At 46.1% G+C, this 15675-nt stretch overlaps 8 non-coding genes across 8 annotated transcripts; 5 read left to right on the top strand and 3 right to left on the bottom strand.

Moving 5' to 3' along the window:
- Positions 1–4024: 4024 nt before the first annotated feature.
- On the bottom strand, positions 4025–4106 carry Trnas-uga (transfer RNA serine (anticodon UGA)). The gene has a single exon. It is a non-coding gene; the product is annotated as a tRNA-Ser (tRNA).
- Positions 4107–8082: 3976 nt separating this feature from the next.
- On the bottom strand, positions 8083–8164 carry Trnas-uga (transfer RNA serine (anticodon UGA)). The gene has a single exon. It is a non-coding gene; the product is annotated as a tRNA-Ser (tRNA).
- A 2026-nt stretch (positions 8165–10190) lies between these two features.
- On the bottom strand, positions 10191–10272 carry Trnas-uga (transfer RNA serine (anticodon UGA)). The gene has a single exon. It is a non-coding gene; the product is annotated as a tRNA-Ser (tRNA).
- Positions 10273–13760: 3488 nt separating this feature from the next.
- Trnal-caa (transfer RNA leucine (anticodon CAA)) lies at positions 13761–13878 on the top strand. The gene is made up of 2 exons: positions 13761–13798; positions 13833–13878. It is a non-coding gene; the product is annotated as a tRNA-Leu (tRNA).
- A 189-nt stretch (positions 13879–14067) lies between these two features.
- Positions 14068–14141, top strand: Trnar-ucu (transfer RNA arginine (anticodon UCU)). The gene has a single exon. It is a non-coding gene; the product is annotated as a tRNA-Arg (tRNA).
- A 282-nt stretch (positions 14142–14423) lies between these two features.
- Trnal-caa (transfer RNA leucine (anticodon CAA)) lies at positions 14424–14541 on the top strand. The gene is made up of 2 exons: positions 14424–14461; positions 14496–14541. It is a non-coding gene; the product is annotated as a tRNA-Leu (tRNA).
- A 189-nt stretch (positions 14542–14730) lies between these two features.
- Trnar-ucu (transfer RNA arginine (anticodon UCU)) lies at positions 14731–14804 on the top strand. The gene has a single exon. It is a non-coding gene; the product is annotated as a tRNA-Arg (tRNA).
- Positions 14805–15086: 282 nt separating this feature from the next.
- Trnal-caa (transfer RNA leucine (anticodon CAA)) lies at positions 15087–15204 on the top strand. The gene is made up of 2 exons: positions 15087–15124; positions 15159–15204. It is a non-coding gene; the product is annotated as a tRNA-Leu (tRNA).
- Positions 15205–15675: the final 471 nt, after the last annotated feature.

Here is a 15675-nt window from a genome sequence, read left to right as displayed (position 1 = left end):
TTCACTTCGAGGACATTAAACAATTCAACAGACAAACTTTGTAATTGAAGTGGTCGTCCTTACAGCCTAAGGAACGACAAACAATCATTTCATTACAAACTTAAGCAAACTCCTCTATAGTTCGCACGTTTGATGTTCTTATTGATTACTTATCTTCACAAGTTGGGGTGCAAAAACTGCCGTTTCCCAGGCACTGAAAACCCTAGCTACGCGTCTGTTTATAACTTACTTGCGTATTTATGAAGGCATCGGTCCGACGGTAAAGATTATAATACTATACTATACCACCATGGTTTTTGATCCTTTGCCCAGTAATAAAAAATTTATTAGTTTTGGAAAATCTTACCGTAACTGTTCATGCCTGCAGCTTACATTTTTCATATAGCTTCAGAAAATCTGACAAAAACATGTTTTCAGTAATTAATCACGCGATTTTTTCTCGTTCCATCGAATGTGAGGTTGTAACCATAGTGAACGGCTGATGTTAATTTCTTTCCAAAAGGTACATTGGTTTTAAGAAAGGAATATATGCAAACATTAGTTATGTAGGTAAAGATAGCGTAATATATGTTCACGTTCTGAACACCGTTGATATGAACAAACAGTGAGGTGTCCAGGTTTCAGCCGAAAACAACAACAGAGTTCTACTCTAGCAATCAGAGTCTGCTGTTCATTTCTTCATCAGTAGCAGCCTAGCGTTGCAATTGCACACGACCAACAGCGGCCTGTCAGTTACTAAGCGATAGTTAATAAATAGAGTGCTGTACAACAGTAACGCCAGTTCTTCTGATTATGGCTCTGCCTCTCTAAATCATTAATCATCTAGACGGGAGACGGGAGTCTGGCGAGCTGGTGGCCTAGACGGGAGTCTGGCGAGCTGGTGGCCTAGACGGGAGTCTGGCGAGCTGGTGGCCTAGACGGGAGTCTGGCGAGCTGGTGGCCTAGACGGGAGTCTGGCGAGCTGGTGGCCTAGACGGGAGTCTGGCGAGCTGGTGGCCTAGACGGGAGTCTGGCGAGCTGGTGGCCTAGACGGGAGTCTGGCGAGCTGGTGGCCTAGACGGGAGTCTGGCGAGCTGGTGGCCTAGACGGGAGTCTGGCGAGCTGGTGGCCTAGACGGGAGTCTGGCGAGCTGGTGGCCTAGACGGGAGTCTGGCGAGCTGGTGGCCTAGACGGGAGTCTGGCGAGCTGGTGGCCTAGACGGGAGTCTGGCGAGCTGGTGGCCTAGACGGGAGTCTGGCGAGCTGGTGGCCTAGACGGGAGTCTGGCGAGCTGGTGGCCTAGACGGGAGTCTGGCGAGCTGGTGGCCTAGACGGGAGTCTGGCGAGCTGGTGGCCTAGACGGGAGTCTGGCGAGCTGGTGGCCTAGACGGGAGTCTGGCGAGCTGGTGGCCTAGACGGGAGTCTGGCGAGCTGGTGGCCTAGACGGGAGTCTGGCGAGCTGGTGGCCTAGACGGGAGTCTGGCGAGCTGGTGGCCTAGACGGGAGTCTGGCGAGCTGGTGGCCTAGACGGGAGTCTGGCGAGCTGGTGGCCTAGACGGGAGTCTGGCGAGCTGGTGGCCTAGACGGGAGTCTGGCGAGCTGGTGGCCTAGACGGGAGTCTGGCGAGCTGGTGGCCTAGACGGGAGTCTGGCGAGCTGGTGGCCTAGACGGGAGTCTGGCGAGCTGGTGGCCTAGACGGGAGTCTGGCGAGCTGGTGGCCTAGACGGGAGTCTGGCGAGCTGGTGGCCTAGACGGGAGTCTGGCGAGCTGGTGGCCTAGACGGGAGTCTGGCGAGCTGGTGGCCTAGACGGGAGTCTGGCGAGCTGGTGGCCTAGACGGGAGTCTGGCGAGCTGGTGGCCTAGACGGGAGTCTGGCGAGCTGGTGGCCTAGACGGGAGTCTGGCGAGCTGGTGGCCTAGACGGGAGTCTGGCGAGCTGGTGGCCTAGACGGGAGTCTGGCGAGCTGGTGGCCTAGACGGGAGTCTGGCGAGCTGGTGGCCTAGACGGGAGTCTGGCGAGCTGGTGGCCTAGACGGGAGTCTGGCGAGCTGGTGGCCTAGACGGGAGTCTGGCGAGCTGGTGGCCTAGACGGGAGTCTGGCGAGCTGGTGGCCTAGACGGGAGTCTGGCGAGCTGGTGGCCTAGACGGGAGTCTGGCGAGCTGGTGGCCTAGACGGGAGTCTGGCGAGCTGGTGGCCTAGACGGGAGTCTGGCGAGCTGGTGGCCTAGACGGGAGTCTGGCGAGCTGGTGGCCTAGACGGGAGTCTGGCGAGCTGGTGGCCTAGACGGGAGTCTGGCGAGCTGGTGGCCTAGACGGGAGTCTGGCGAGCTGGTGGCCTAGACGGGAGTCTGGCGAGCTGGTGGCCTAGACGGGAGTCTGGCGAGCTGGTGGCCTAGACGGGAGTCTGGCGAGCTGGTGGCCTAGACGGGAGTCTGGCGAGCTGGTGGCCTAGACGGGAGTCTGGCGAGCTGGTGGCCTAGACGGGAGTCTGGCGAGCTGGTGGCCTAGACGGGAGTCTGGCGAGCTGGTGGCCTAGACGGGAGTCTGGCGAGCTGGTGGCCTAGACGGGAGTCTGGCGAGCTGGTGGCCTAGACGGGAGTCTGGCGAGCTGGTGGCCTAGACGGGAGTCTGGCGAGCTGGTGGCCTAGACGGGAGTCTGGCGAGCTGGTGGCCTAGACGGGAGTCTGGCGAGCTGGTGGCCTAGACGGGAGTCTGGCGAGCTGGTGGCCTAGACGGGAGTCTGGCGAGCTGGTGGCCTAGACGGGAGTCTGGCGAGCTGGTGGCCTAGACGGGAGTCTGGCGAGCTGGTGGCCTAGACGGGAGTCTGGCGAGCTGGTGGCCTAGACGGGAGTCTGGCGAGCTGGTGGCCTAGACGGGAGTCTGGCGAGCTGGTGGCCTAGACGGGAGTCTGGCGAGCTGGTGGCCTAGACGGGAGTCTGGCGAGCTGGTGGCCTAGACGGGAGTCTGGCGAGCTGGTGGCCTAGCTAGACTCCCCGTCTAGACCACCGACCGACCCAAGTCCACCGAATTTTCGCTGGGTTCGAACCGTGAACCTTTGCCTTGCTGTTCACTGAAATTTCCACTTAGCTGGTGTGTGTGTACCCACCCACCCGGGGGATTTCTATCTTTTAACATGAAAAGTGCGGGACTGAAATATTTTTATGTGAGTAAATTTTTACTTACTTATTACACTGACTTTCAAAGTTATTCAGGAATAATTTGTCGTATCTTAAGATAGGAACACAAGCGCTTGTTCCGGGATTTGATCCCAAAACCTTGAGTTACCTAACTGGAAGTTGGAACTATGCGACGGTATCTTCTTAGGCTAGGCTTGGATGGACAGAGGTTTGAACCGAGAACCTTTGATTTGCTGCTAGCATATGTTTTCACTGCGCCATCGCTTACTTCACTGACAACTGGTACATTTATACCTTTTCATCTTATTTCATTGTGGGACTGAAATTTTTTTATGTGAGTTAAAATCTATTTTGTGGAGTCCTATTACACACTTCGACTTTCAAAGTCTTGTAGGATAATTTCGTTTTATTTCTTTTTTTTCCTAAGAAAAGAAGACCAGCCCTTTGGCAGGGATTTGATCCCAAAACCTTCAGTGGCCTACCTTCGAGTGGGAACTATGCGACAGAATCTTCTTGGACTAGGCTTGGATGGCCAGAGGCTTGAACCGAAAACCTTTGATTTGCTGTTCTCCGCTATTTGCACTGCGCCATCGCTTACGTCCAACCTTATCGGTAGATTTATACCTTTCCACCTTTGTTCATTGTGGGACTGAAATTTTTGTGTGTTACTGAACTTCAATTTTGTAGAGTCTTGTTGCACACTTAAACTTTCAAAGTCTTGTAGGATAATTTCGTTTTATTTCCTAAGAATAGACGACCAGCGCTTGGGCAGGGATTTGAACCCAAAACATTTAGTAATTGGGAGTGGGAACTAACTGTGACGCTTGTACGAACCTTGAGAAATAACGCCATTAACAGTGCTCTATTCCATTCAAGTTCGCTTGCTGGCTACGACTAGACGTTATGTCAGCGTTGTGGGCAGGATTCGAACCTACGCGGGCAGAGCCCAACAGATTTCAAATCTGTCGCCTTAACCACTCGGCCACGACAACTGTGCTTAATGTTCAATGCAAATAGATATAATCGAACTTTTCTCGAATCACTTATGAAAACGTAATTTTATGTCAGCGTTGTCGGCATGATTCGAACCTACGCGGGCAGAGCCCAACAGATATCTAGTCTGTCGCCTTAACTACTTGGGCACGACAACTGTGATGAATGTCAAATGCAAATAGATATAATCGCACTTTTCTCGAATCACTTATGAAAACGAAAATTTATGTCAGCGTTGTCGGCAGGATTCGAACCTACGCGGGCAGAGCCCATCACATTTCGAGTCTGTCGCCTTAACCACTCGGCCACGACAACTGTCCTTAATGTTCAATGCAAATAGATAAAATCGCACTTTTCTCGAATCACTTATGAAATCGTAATTTTATATCAGCGTTGTCGGCAGGATTCGAACATCCGCGGGCAGATCTCAACAGATATCTAGTCTACTACTAGGGATTCGAACCCACGCCTCTAGAGCCGCACAAAGCGACTAAGCCTCTGCTTGAATCTGGCGCCTTAGACCACTCAGCCATCCTGACCCTGATGTTTTGTATGGATTTCCGTTCTTATAAGAATTACCACAAAACTAGGTAAAGGTTTAATTTAGCACTAATGTCACGGTTGTTTTACTCGTGGCTGTATGAAATTAACAGATCCAAGCAACGATGTTTAATCGAGGATAAATACAACGCACCAATCCAGATTGTTTCATTCTAGATTTACTTTATAGAAGCCGTAGACGATGATGTTAAGGTTTTTCTCAATTTAGGATGAAAATATGTAGAGTTAAGTGATTAGCTTTTTAAAATATTAAGCCAAATAATCCCTGCCGGGTCTCGAAAACGGAACCTCTGGATTAGAAGTTCAGCGCGCTAATCCGCCTAAGCCGATGGGAGTCTGGCCAGCTGGTGGCCTAGACGGGAGTCTGGCCAGCTGGACTCCCGTCTAGAAACTGGTGGCCTAGCTAGACTCCCCGTCTAGACCACCGACCGACCCAAGTCCACCGAATTTTCGCTGGGTTCGAACCGTGAACCTTTGCCTTGCTGTTCACTGAAATTTCCACTTAGCTGGTGTGTGTACCCACCCACCCGGGGGATTTCTATCTTTTAACATGAAAAGTGCGGGACTGAAATATTTTTATGTGAGTAAATTTTTACTTACTTATTACACTGACTTTCAAAGTCTTTCAGGAATAATTTGTCGTATCTTAAGATAGGAACACAAGCGCTTGCTCCGGGATTTGATCCCAAAACCTTGAGTTACCTAACTGGAAGTTGGAACTATGCGACGGTATCTTCTTAGGCTAGGCTTGGATGGACAGAGGTTTGAACCGAGAACCTTTGATTTGCTGCTAGCATATGTTTTCACTGCGCCATCGCTTACTTCACTGACAACTGGTACATTTATACCTTTTCATCTTATTTCATTGTGGGACTGAAATTTTTTTATGTGAGTTAAAATCTATTTTGTGGAGTCCTATTACACACTTCGACTTTCAAAGTCTTGTAGGATAATTTCGTTTTATTTCTTTTTTTTCCTAAGAAAAGAAGACCAGCCCTTTGGCAGGGATTTGATCCCAAAACCTTCAGTGGCCTACCTTCGAGTGGGAACTATGCGACAGAATCTTCTTGGACTAGGCTTGGATGGCCAGAGGCTTGAACCGAAAACCTTTGATTTGCTGTTCTCCGCTATTTGCACTGCGCCATCGCTTACGTCCAACCTTATCGGTAGATTTATACCTTTCCACCTTTGTTCATTGTGGGACTGAAATTTTTGTGTGTTACTGAACTTCAATTTTGTAGAGTCTTGTTGCACACTTAAACTTTCAAAGTCTTGTAGGATAATTTCGTTTTATTTCCTAAGAATAGACGACCAGCGCTTGGGCAGGGATTTGAACCCAAAACATTTAGTAATTGGGAGTGGGAACTAACTGTGACGCTTGTACGAACCTTGAGAAATAACGCCATTAACAGTGCTCTATTCCATTCAAGTTCGCTTGCTGGCTACGACTAGACGTTATGTCAGCGTTGTGGACAGGATTCGAACCTACGCGGGCAGAGCCCAACAGATTTCAAATCTGTCGCCTTAACCACTCGGCCACGACAACTGTGCTTAATGATCAATGCAAATAGATATAATCGAACTTTTCTCGAATCACTTATGAAAACGTAATTTTATGTCAGCGTTGTCGGCAGGATTCGAACCTACGCGGGCAGAGCCCATCACATTTCGAGTCTGTCGCCTTAACCACTCGGCCACGACAACTGTCCTTAATGTTCAATGCAAATAGATAAAATCGCACTTTTCTCGAATCACTTATGAAATCGTAATTTTATATCAGCGTTGTCGGCAGGATTCGAACATCCGCGGGCAGATCTCAACAGATATCTAGTCTACTACTAGGGATTCGAACCCACGCCTCTAGAGCCGCACAAAGCGACTAAGCCTCTGCTTGAATCTGGCGCCTTAGACCACTCGGCCATCCTGACCCTGATGTTTTGTATGGATTTCCGTTCTTATAAGAATTACCACAAAACTAGGTAAAGGTTTAATTTAGCACTAATGTCACGGTTGTTTTACTCGTGGCTGTATGAAATTAACAGATCCAAGCAACGATGTTTAATCGAGGATAAATACAACGCACCAATCCAGATTGTTTCATTCTAGATTTACTTTATAGAAGCCGTAGACGATGATGTTAAGGTTTTTCTCAATTTAGGATGAAAATATGTAGAGTTAAGTGATTAGCTTTTTAAAATATTAAGCCAAATAATCCCTGCCGGGTCTCGAAAACGGAACCTCTGGATTAGAAGTTCAGCGCGCTAATCCGCCTAAGCCGATGGGAGTCTGGCCAGCTGGTGGCCTAGACGGGAGTCTGGCCAGCTGGACTCCCGTCTAGAAACTGGTGGCCTAGCTAGACTCCCCGTCTAGACCACCGACCGACCCAAGTCCACCGAATTTTCGCTGGGTTCGAACCGTGAACCTTTGCCTTGCTGTTCACTGAAATTTCCACTTAGCTGGTGTGTGTACCCACCCACCCGGGGGATTTCTATCTTTTAACATGAAAAGTGCGGGACTGAAATATTTTTATGTGAGTAAATTTTTACTTACTTATTACACTGACTTTCAAAGTCTTTCAGGAATAATTTGTCGTATCTTAAGATAGGAACACAAGCGCTTGCTCCGGGATTTGATCCCAAAACCTTGAGTTACCTAACTGGAAGTTGGAACTATGCGACGGTATCTTCTTAGGCTAGGCTTGGATGGACAGAGGTTTGAACCGAGAACCTTTGATTTGCTGCTAGCATATGTTTTCACTGCGCCATCGCTTACTTCACTGACAACTGGTACATTTATACCTTTTCATCTTATTTCATTGTGGGACTGAAATTTTTTTATGTGAGTTAAAATCTATTTTGTGGAGTCCTATTACACACTTCGACTTTCAAAGTCTTGTAGGATAATTTCGTTTTATTTCTTTTTTTTCCTAAGAAAAGAAGACCAGCCCTTTGGCAGGGATTTGATCCCAAAACCTTCAGTGGCCTACCTTCGAGTGGGAACTATGCGACAGAATCTTCTTGGACTAGGCTTGGATGGCCAGAGGCTTGAACCGAAAACCTTTGATTTGCTGTTCTCCGCTATTTGCACTGCGCCATCGCTTACGTCCAACCTTATCGGTAGATTTATACCTTTCCACCTTTGTTCATTGTGGGACTGAAATTTTTGTGTGTTACTGAACTTCAATTTTGTAGAGTCTTGTTGCACACTTAAACTTTCAAAGTCTTGTAGGATAATTTCGTTTTATTTCCTAAGAATAGACGACCAGCGCTTGGGCAGGGATTTGAACCCAAAACATTTAGTAATTGGGAGTGGGAACTAACTGTGACGCTTGTACGAACCTTGAGAAATAACGCCATTAACAGTGCTCTATTCCATTCAAGTTCGCTTGCTGGCTACGACTAGACGTTATGTCAGCGTTGTGGGCAGGATTCGAACCTACGCGGGCAGAGCCCAACAGATTTCAAATCTGTCGCCTTAACCACTCGGCCACGACAACTGTGCTTAATGTTCAATGCAAATAGATATAATCGAACTTTTCTCGAATCACTTATGAAAACGTAATTTTATGTCAGCGTTGTCGGCATGATTCGAACCTACGCGGGCAGAGCCCAACAGATATCTAGTCTGTCGCCTTAACTACTTGGGCACGACAACTGTGATGAATGTCAAATGCAAATAGATATAATCGCACTTTTCTCGAATCACTTATGAAAACGAAAATTTATGTCAGCGTTGTCGGCAGGATTCGAACCTACGCGGGCAGAGCCCATCACATTTCGAGTCTGTCGCCTTAACCACTCGGCCACGACAACTGTCCTTAATGTTCAATGCAAATAGATAAAATCGCACTTTTCTCGAATCACTTATGAAATCGTAATTTTATATCAGCGTTGTCGGCAGGATTCGAACATCCGCGGGCAGATCTCAACAGATATCTAGTCTACTACTAGGGATTCGAACCCACGCCTCTAGAGCCGCACAAAGCGACTAAGCCTCTGCTTGAATCTGGCGCCTTAGACCACTCGGCCATCCTGACCCTGATGTTTTGTATGGATTTCCGTTCTTATAAGAATTACCACAAAACTAGGTAAAGGTTTAATTTAGCACTAATGTCACGGTTGTTTTACTCGTGGCTGTATGAAATTAACAGATCCAAGCAACGATGTTTAATCGAGGATAAATACAACGCACCAATCCAGATTGTTTCATTCTAGATTTACTTTATAGAAGCCGTAGACGATGATGTTAAGGTTTTTCTCAATTTAGGATGAAAATATGTAGAGTTAAGTGATTAGCTTTTTAAAATATTAAGCCAAATAATCCCTGCCGGGTCTCGAAAACGGAACCTCTGGATTAGAAGTTCAGCGCGCTAATCCGCCTAAGCCGATGGGAGTCTGGCCAGCTGGTGGCCTAGACGGGAGTCTGGCCAGCTGGACTCCCGTCTAGAAACTGGTGGCCTAGCTAGACTCCCCGTCTAGACCACCGACCGACCCAAGTCCACCGAATTTTCGCTGGGTTCGAACCGTGAACCTTTGCCTTGCTGTTCACTGAAATTTCCACTTAGCTGGTGTGTGTACCCACCCACCCGGGGGATTTCTATCTTTTAACATGAAAAGTGCGGGACTGAAATATTTTTATGTGAGTAAATTTTTACTTACTTATTACACTGACTTTCAAAGTCTTTCAGGAATAATTTGTCGTATCTTAAGATAGGAACACAAGCGCTTGCTCCGGGATTTGATCCCAAAACCTTGAGTTACCTAACTGGAAGTTGGAACTATGCGACGGTATCTTCTTAGGCTAGGCTTGGATGGACAGAGGTTTGAACCGAGAACCTTTGATTTGCTGCTAGCATATGTTTTCACTGCGCCATCGCTTACTTCACTGACAACTGGTACATTTATACCTTTTCATCTTATTTCATTGTGGGACTGAAATTTTTTTATGTGAGTTAAAATCTATTTTGTGGAGTCCTATTACACACTTCGACTTTCAAAGTCTTGTAGGATAATTTCGTTTTATTTCTTTTTTTTCCTAAGAAAAGAAGACCAGCCCTTTGGCAGGGATTTGATCCCAAAACCTTCAGTGGCCTACCTTCGAGTGGGAACTATGCGACAGAATCTTCTTGGACTAGGCTTGGATGGCCAGAGGCTTGAACCGAAAACCTTTGATTTGCTGTTCTCCGCTATTTGCACTGCGCCATCGCTTACGTCCAACCTTATCGGTAGATTTATACCTTTCCACCTTTGTTCATTGTGGGACTGAAATTTTTGTGTGTTACTGAACTTCAATTTTGTAGAGTCTTGTTGCACACTTAAACTTTCAAAGTCTTGTAGGATAATTTCGTTTTATTTCCTAAGAATAGACGACCAGCGCTTGGGCAGGGATTTGAACCCAAAACATTTAGTAATTGGGAGTGGGAACTAACTGTGACGCTTGTACGAACCTTGAGAAATAACGCCATTAACAGTGCTCTATTCCATTCAAGTTCGCTTGCTGGCTACGACTAGACGTTATGTCAGCGTTGTGGGCAGGATTCGAACCTACGCGGGCAGAGCCCAACAGATTTCAAATCTGTCGCCTTAACCACTCGGCCACGACAACTGTGCTTAATGTTCAATGCAAATAGATATAATCGAACTTTTCTCGAATCACTTATGAAAACGTAATTTTATGTCAGCGTTGTCGGCATGATTCGAACCTACGCGGGCAGAGCCCAACAGATATCTAGTCTGTCGCCTTAACTACTTGGGCACGACAACTGTGATGAATGTCAAATGCAAATAGATATAATCGCACTTTTCTCGAATCACTTATGAAAACGAAAATTTATGTCAGCGTTGTCGGCAGGATTCGAACCTACGCGGGCAGAGCCCATCACATTTCGAGTCTGTCGCCTTAACCACTCGGCCACGACAACTGTCCTTAATGTTCAATGCAAATAGATAAAATCGCACTTTTCTCGAATCACTTATGAAATCGTAATTTTATATCAGCGTTGTCGGCAGGATTCGAACATCCGCGGGCAGATCTCAACAGATATCTAGTCTACTACTAGGGATTCGAACCCACGCCTCTAGAGCCGCACAAAGCGACTAAGCCTCTGCTTGAATCTGGCGCCTTAGACCACTCGGCCATCCTGACCCTGATGTTTTGTATGGATTTCCGTTCTTATAAGAATTACCACAAAACTAGGTAAAGGTTTAATTTAGCACTAATGTCACGGTTGTTTTACTCGTGGCTGTATGAAATTAACAGATCCAAGCAACGATGTTTAATCGAGGATAAATACAACGCACCAATCCAGATTGTTTCATTCTAGATTTACTTTATAGAAGCCGTAGACGATGATGTTAAGGTTTTTCTCAATTTAGGATGAAAATATGTAGAGTTAAGTGATTAGCTTTTTAAAATATTAAGCCAAATAATCCCTGCCGGGTCTCGAAAACGGAACCTCTGGATTAGAAGTTCAGCGCGCTAATCCGCCTAAGCCGATGGGAGTCTGGCCAGCTGGTGGCCTAGACGGGAGTCTGGCCAGCTGGACTCCCGTCTAGAAACTGGTGGCCTAGCTAGACTCCCCGTCTAGACCACCGACCGACCCAAGTCCACCGAATTTTCGCTGGGTTCGAACCGTGAACCTTTGCCTTGCTGTTCACTGAAATTTCCACTTAGCTGGTGTGTGTACCCACCCACCCGGGGGATTTCTATCTTTTAACATGAAAAGTGCGGGACTGAAATATTTTTATGTGAGTAAATTTTTACTTACTTATTACACTGACTTTCAAAGTCTTTCAGGAATAATTTGTCGTATCTTAAGATAGGAACACAAGCGCTTGCTCCGGGATTTGATCCCAAAACCTTGAGTTACCTAACTGGAAGTTGGAACTATGCGACGGTATCTTCTTAGGCTAGGCTTGGATGGACAGAGGTTTGAACCGAGAACCTTTGATTTGCTGCTAGCATATGTTTTCACTGCGCCATCGCTTACTTCACTGACAACTGGTACATTTATACCTTTTCATCTTATTTCATTGTGGGACTGAAATTTTTTTATGTGAGTTAAAATCTATTTTGTGGAGTCCTATTACACACTTCGACTTTCAAAGTCTTGTAGGATAATTTCGTTTTATTTCTTTTTTTTCCTAAGAAAAGAAGACCAGCCCTTTGGCAGGGATTTGATCCCAAAACCTTCAGTGGCCTACCTTCGAGTGGGAACTATGCGACAGAATCTTCTTGGACTAGGCTTGGATGGCCAGAGGCTTGAACCGAAAACCTTTGATTTGCTGTTCTCCGCTATTTGCACTGCGCCATCGCTTACGTCCAACCTTATCGGTAGATTTATACCTTTCCACCTTTGTTCATTGTGGGACTGAAATTTTTGTGTGTTACTGAACTTCAATTTTGTAGAGTCTTGTTGCACACTTAAACTTTCAAAGTCTTGTAGGATAATTTCGTTTTATTTCCTAAGAATAGACGACCAGCGCTTGGGCAGGGATTTGAACCCAAAACATTTAGTAATTGGGAGTGGGAACTAACTGTGACGCTTGTACGAACCTTGAGAAATAACGCCATTAACAGTGCTCTATTCCATTCAAGTTCGCTTGCTGGCTACGACTAGACGTTATGTCAGCGTTGTGGACAGGATTCGAACCTACGCGGGCAGAGCCCAACAGATTTCAAATCTGTCGCCTTAACCACTCGGCCACGACAACTGTGCTTAATGTTCAATGCAAATAGATATAATCGAACTTTTCTCGAATCACTTATGAAAACGTAATTTTATGTCAGCGTTGTCGGCAGGATTCGAACCTACGCGGGCAGAGCCCATCACATTTCGAGTCTGTCGCCTTAACCACTCGGCCACGACAACTGTCCTTAATGTTCAATGCAAATAGATAAAATCGCACTTTTCTCGAATCACTTATGAAATCGTAATTTTATATCAGCGTTGTCGGCAGGATTCGAACATCCGCGGGCAGATCTCAACAGATATCTAGTCTACTACTAGGGATTCGAACCCACGCCTCTAGAGCCGCACAAAGCGACTAAGCCTCTGCTTGAATCTGGCGCCTTAGACCACTCGGCCATCCTGACCCTGATGTTTTGTATGGATTTCCGTTCTTATAAGAATTACCACAAAACTAGGTAAAGGTTTAATTTAGCACTAATGTCACGGTTGTTTTACTCGTGGCTGTATGAAATTAACAGATCCAAGCAACGATGTTTAATCGAGGATAAATACAACGCACCAATCCAGATTGTTTCATTCTAGATTTACTTTATAGAAGCCGTAGACGATGATGTTAAGGTTTTTCTCAATTTAGGATGAAAATATGTAGAGTTAAGTGATTAGCTTTTTAAAATATTAAGCCAAATAATCCCTGACGGGTCTCGAAAACGGAACCTCTGGATTAGAAGTTCAGCGCGCTAATCCGCCTAAGCCGATGGGAGTCTGGCCAGCTGGTGGCCTAGACGGGAGTCTGGCGAGATGGTGGCCTAGACGGGAGTCTGGCGAGCTGGTGGCCTAGACGGGAGTCTGGCGAGCTTGTGGCCTAGACGGGAGTCTGGCGAGCTGGTGGCCTAGACGGGAGTCTGGCGAGCTGGTGGCCTAGACGGGAGTCTGGCCAGCTGGTGGCCTAGACGGGAGTCTGGCGAGCTTGTGGCCTAGACGGGAGTCTGGCCAGCTGGTGGCCTAGACGGGAGTCTGGCCAGCTGGTGGCCTAGACGGGAGTCTGGCCAGCTGGTGGCCTAGCCGGGAGTCTGGCCAGCTGGTGGCCTAGACGGGAGTCTGGACGAGGCCTAGACGAGGACCTGCTGAGCTATTTTTAAAATCTTATCACTTAACTGTACAAAGTTTCATCCTAAATTGAGCATACCGTTAACATCATCGTCTACGTCTTCCATAAAGTAAAACTAGAATGAAACAACTTGGCCTGGTTCGTTGTATTTATCCTCGATTAAACATCGTTGCATGCATCTGTGAATTTTATACAGCCACGAGGATAAACAACCGTGATATTAGTGCTAAATTAAGCCTTTTCCTGGTTTTGTGGTAAGTATTATGAGAACGGAGATGCCTACAAAACATCGAGGTCAGGATGGCCGAGTGGTCTAAGGCGCCAGACTCAAGCAGAGGCTTAGTCGCTTTGTACGGCTCTAGGGTGTTCTGGTCTCCGAATGGAGGCGTGGGTTCGAATCCCACTTCTGATAGTAGCTTTGGAAAGTTTTACTTCACATATATGCTAACTTTGTGTCGGATTGCATTGAAGCGGATAGTAAAATCGAACATTGAGAAGCTTATGTCTTAGTTCAAAAACGGTTCCATCAAGTAATTGTTTCCGACTTTCTAGGCTGGATCGTCTTTCAAAACGTGAAAATGTTAAAGTTTATTATGAGTTTGTCTCTGTGGCGCAATGGATTAGCGCGCTGGACTTCTAATCTAGAGGTTCCGGGTTCGAGTCCCGGCAGGGATGATTGGCTTAATATTTTTAAAATCTTATCACTTAACTGTACAAAGTTTCATCCTAAATTGAGCATACCGTTAACATCATCGTCTACGTCTTCCATAAAGTAAAACTAGAATGAAACAACTTGGCCTGGTTCGTTGTATTTATCCTCGATTAAACATCGTTGCATGCATCTGTGAATTTTATACAGCCACGAGGAAAAACAACCGTGATATTAGTGCTAAATTAAGCCTTTTCCTGGTTTTGTGGTAAGTATTATAAGAACGGAGATGCCTACAAAACATCGAGGTCAGGATGGCCGAGTGGTCTAAGGCGCCAGACTCAAGCAGAGGCTTAGTCGCTTTGTACGGCTCTAGGGTGTTCTGGTCTCCGAATGGAGGCGTGGGTTCGAATCCCACTTCTGATAGTAGCTTTGGAAAGTTTTACTTCACATATATGCTAACTTTGTGTCGGATTGCATTGAAGCGGATAGTAAAATCGAACATTGAGAAGCTTATGTCTTAGTTCAAAAACGGTTCCATCAAGTAATTGTTTCCGACTTTCTAGGCTGGATCGTCTTTCAAAACGTGAAAATGTTAAAGGTTATTATGAGTTTGTCTCTGTGGCGCAATGGATTAGCGCGCTGGACTTCTAATCTAGAGGTTCCGGGTTCGAATCCCGGCAGGGATGATTGGCTTAATATTTTTAAAATCTTATCACTTAACTGTACAAAGTTTCATCCTAAATTGAGCATACCGTTAACATCATCGTCTACGTCTTCCATAAAGTAAAACTAGAATGAAACAACTTGGCCTGGTTCGTTGTATTTATCCTCGATTAAACATCGTTGCATGCATCTGTGAATTTTATACAGCCACGAGGATAAACAACCGTGATATTAGTGCTAAATTAAGCCTTTTCCTGGTTTTGTGGTAAGTATTATGAGAACGGAGATGCCTACAAAACATCGAGGTCAGGATGGCCGAGTGGTCTAAGGCGCCAGACTCAAGCAGAGGCTTAGTCGCTTTGTACGGCTCTAGGGTGTTCTGGTCTCCGAATGGAGGCGTGGGTTCGAATCCCACTTCTGACAGTAGCTTTGGAAAGTTTTACCTCACATATATGCTAACTTTGTGTCGGATTGCATTGAAGCGGATAGTAAAATCGAACATTGAGAAACTTATGTCTTTGTTCAAAAACGGTTCGATCCAGTAATTTTTTCCGACTTTCTAGGCTTGATTGTTTTTTAAAGCGTGAAAATGTTAAAGGGTTTTATGAGTTTGTCTCTGTGGCGCAATGGAGTTACCGGCAATGGCAATTTGTATCATACAACACCGTACAACTATAAACAAATAACAAATTCAAAGTCCTATTAGGGCATGCTTGAAGAATAATGCATTTTTTGTATCAGGACGTGGCATTGTTAAACAATGAATTAGCCAATAATTACAATTTCGAGCAAGACGCTGGCACTTACACGTTTTCCCTTGGAATTCACCTTGGAGCAAGTTTTGTGGGTATCTGAAATCAGCTCTGGAATTTGCGCGCGATTCTCGAACCTTAA

Source organism: Clavelina lepadiformis, chromosome 8 (assembly GCF_947623445.1).
Source record: "Clavelina lepadiformis chromosome 8, kaClaLepa1.1, whole genome shotgun sequence".
NCBI classification, from domain to species: domain Eukaryota; kingdom Metazoa; phylum Chordata; class Ascidiacea; order Aplousobranchia; family Clavelinidae; genus Clavelina; species Clavelina lepadiformis.
Note: the sequence above shows the minus strand (reverse complement) of the source record. Positions and strands in the feature narration are given on the sequence as shown.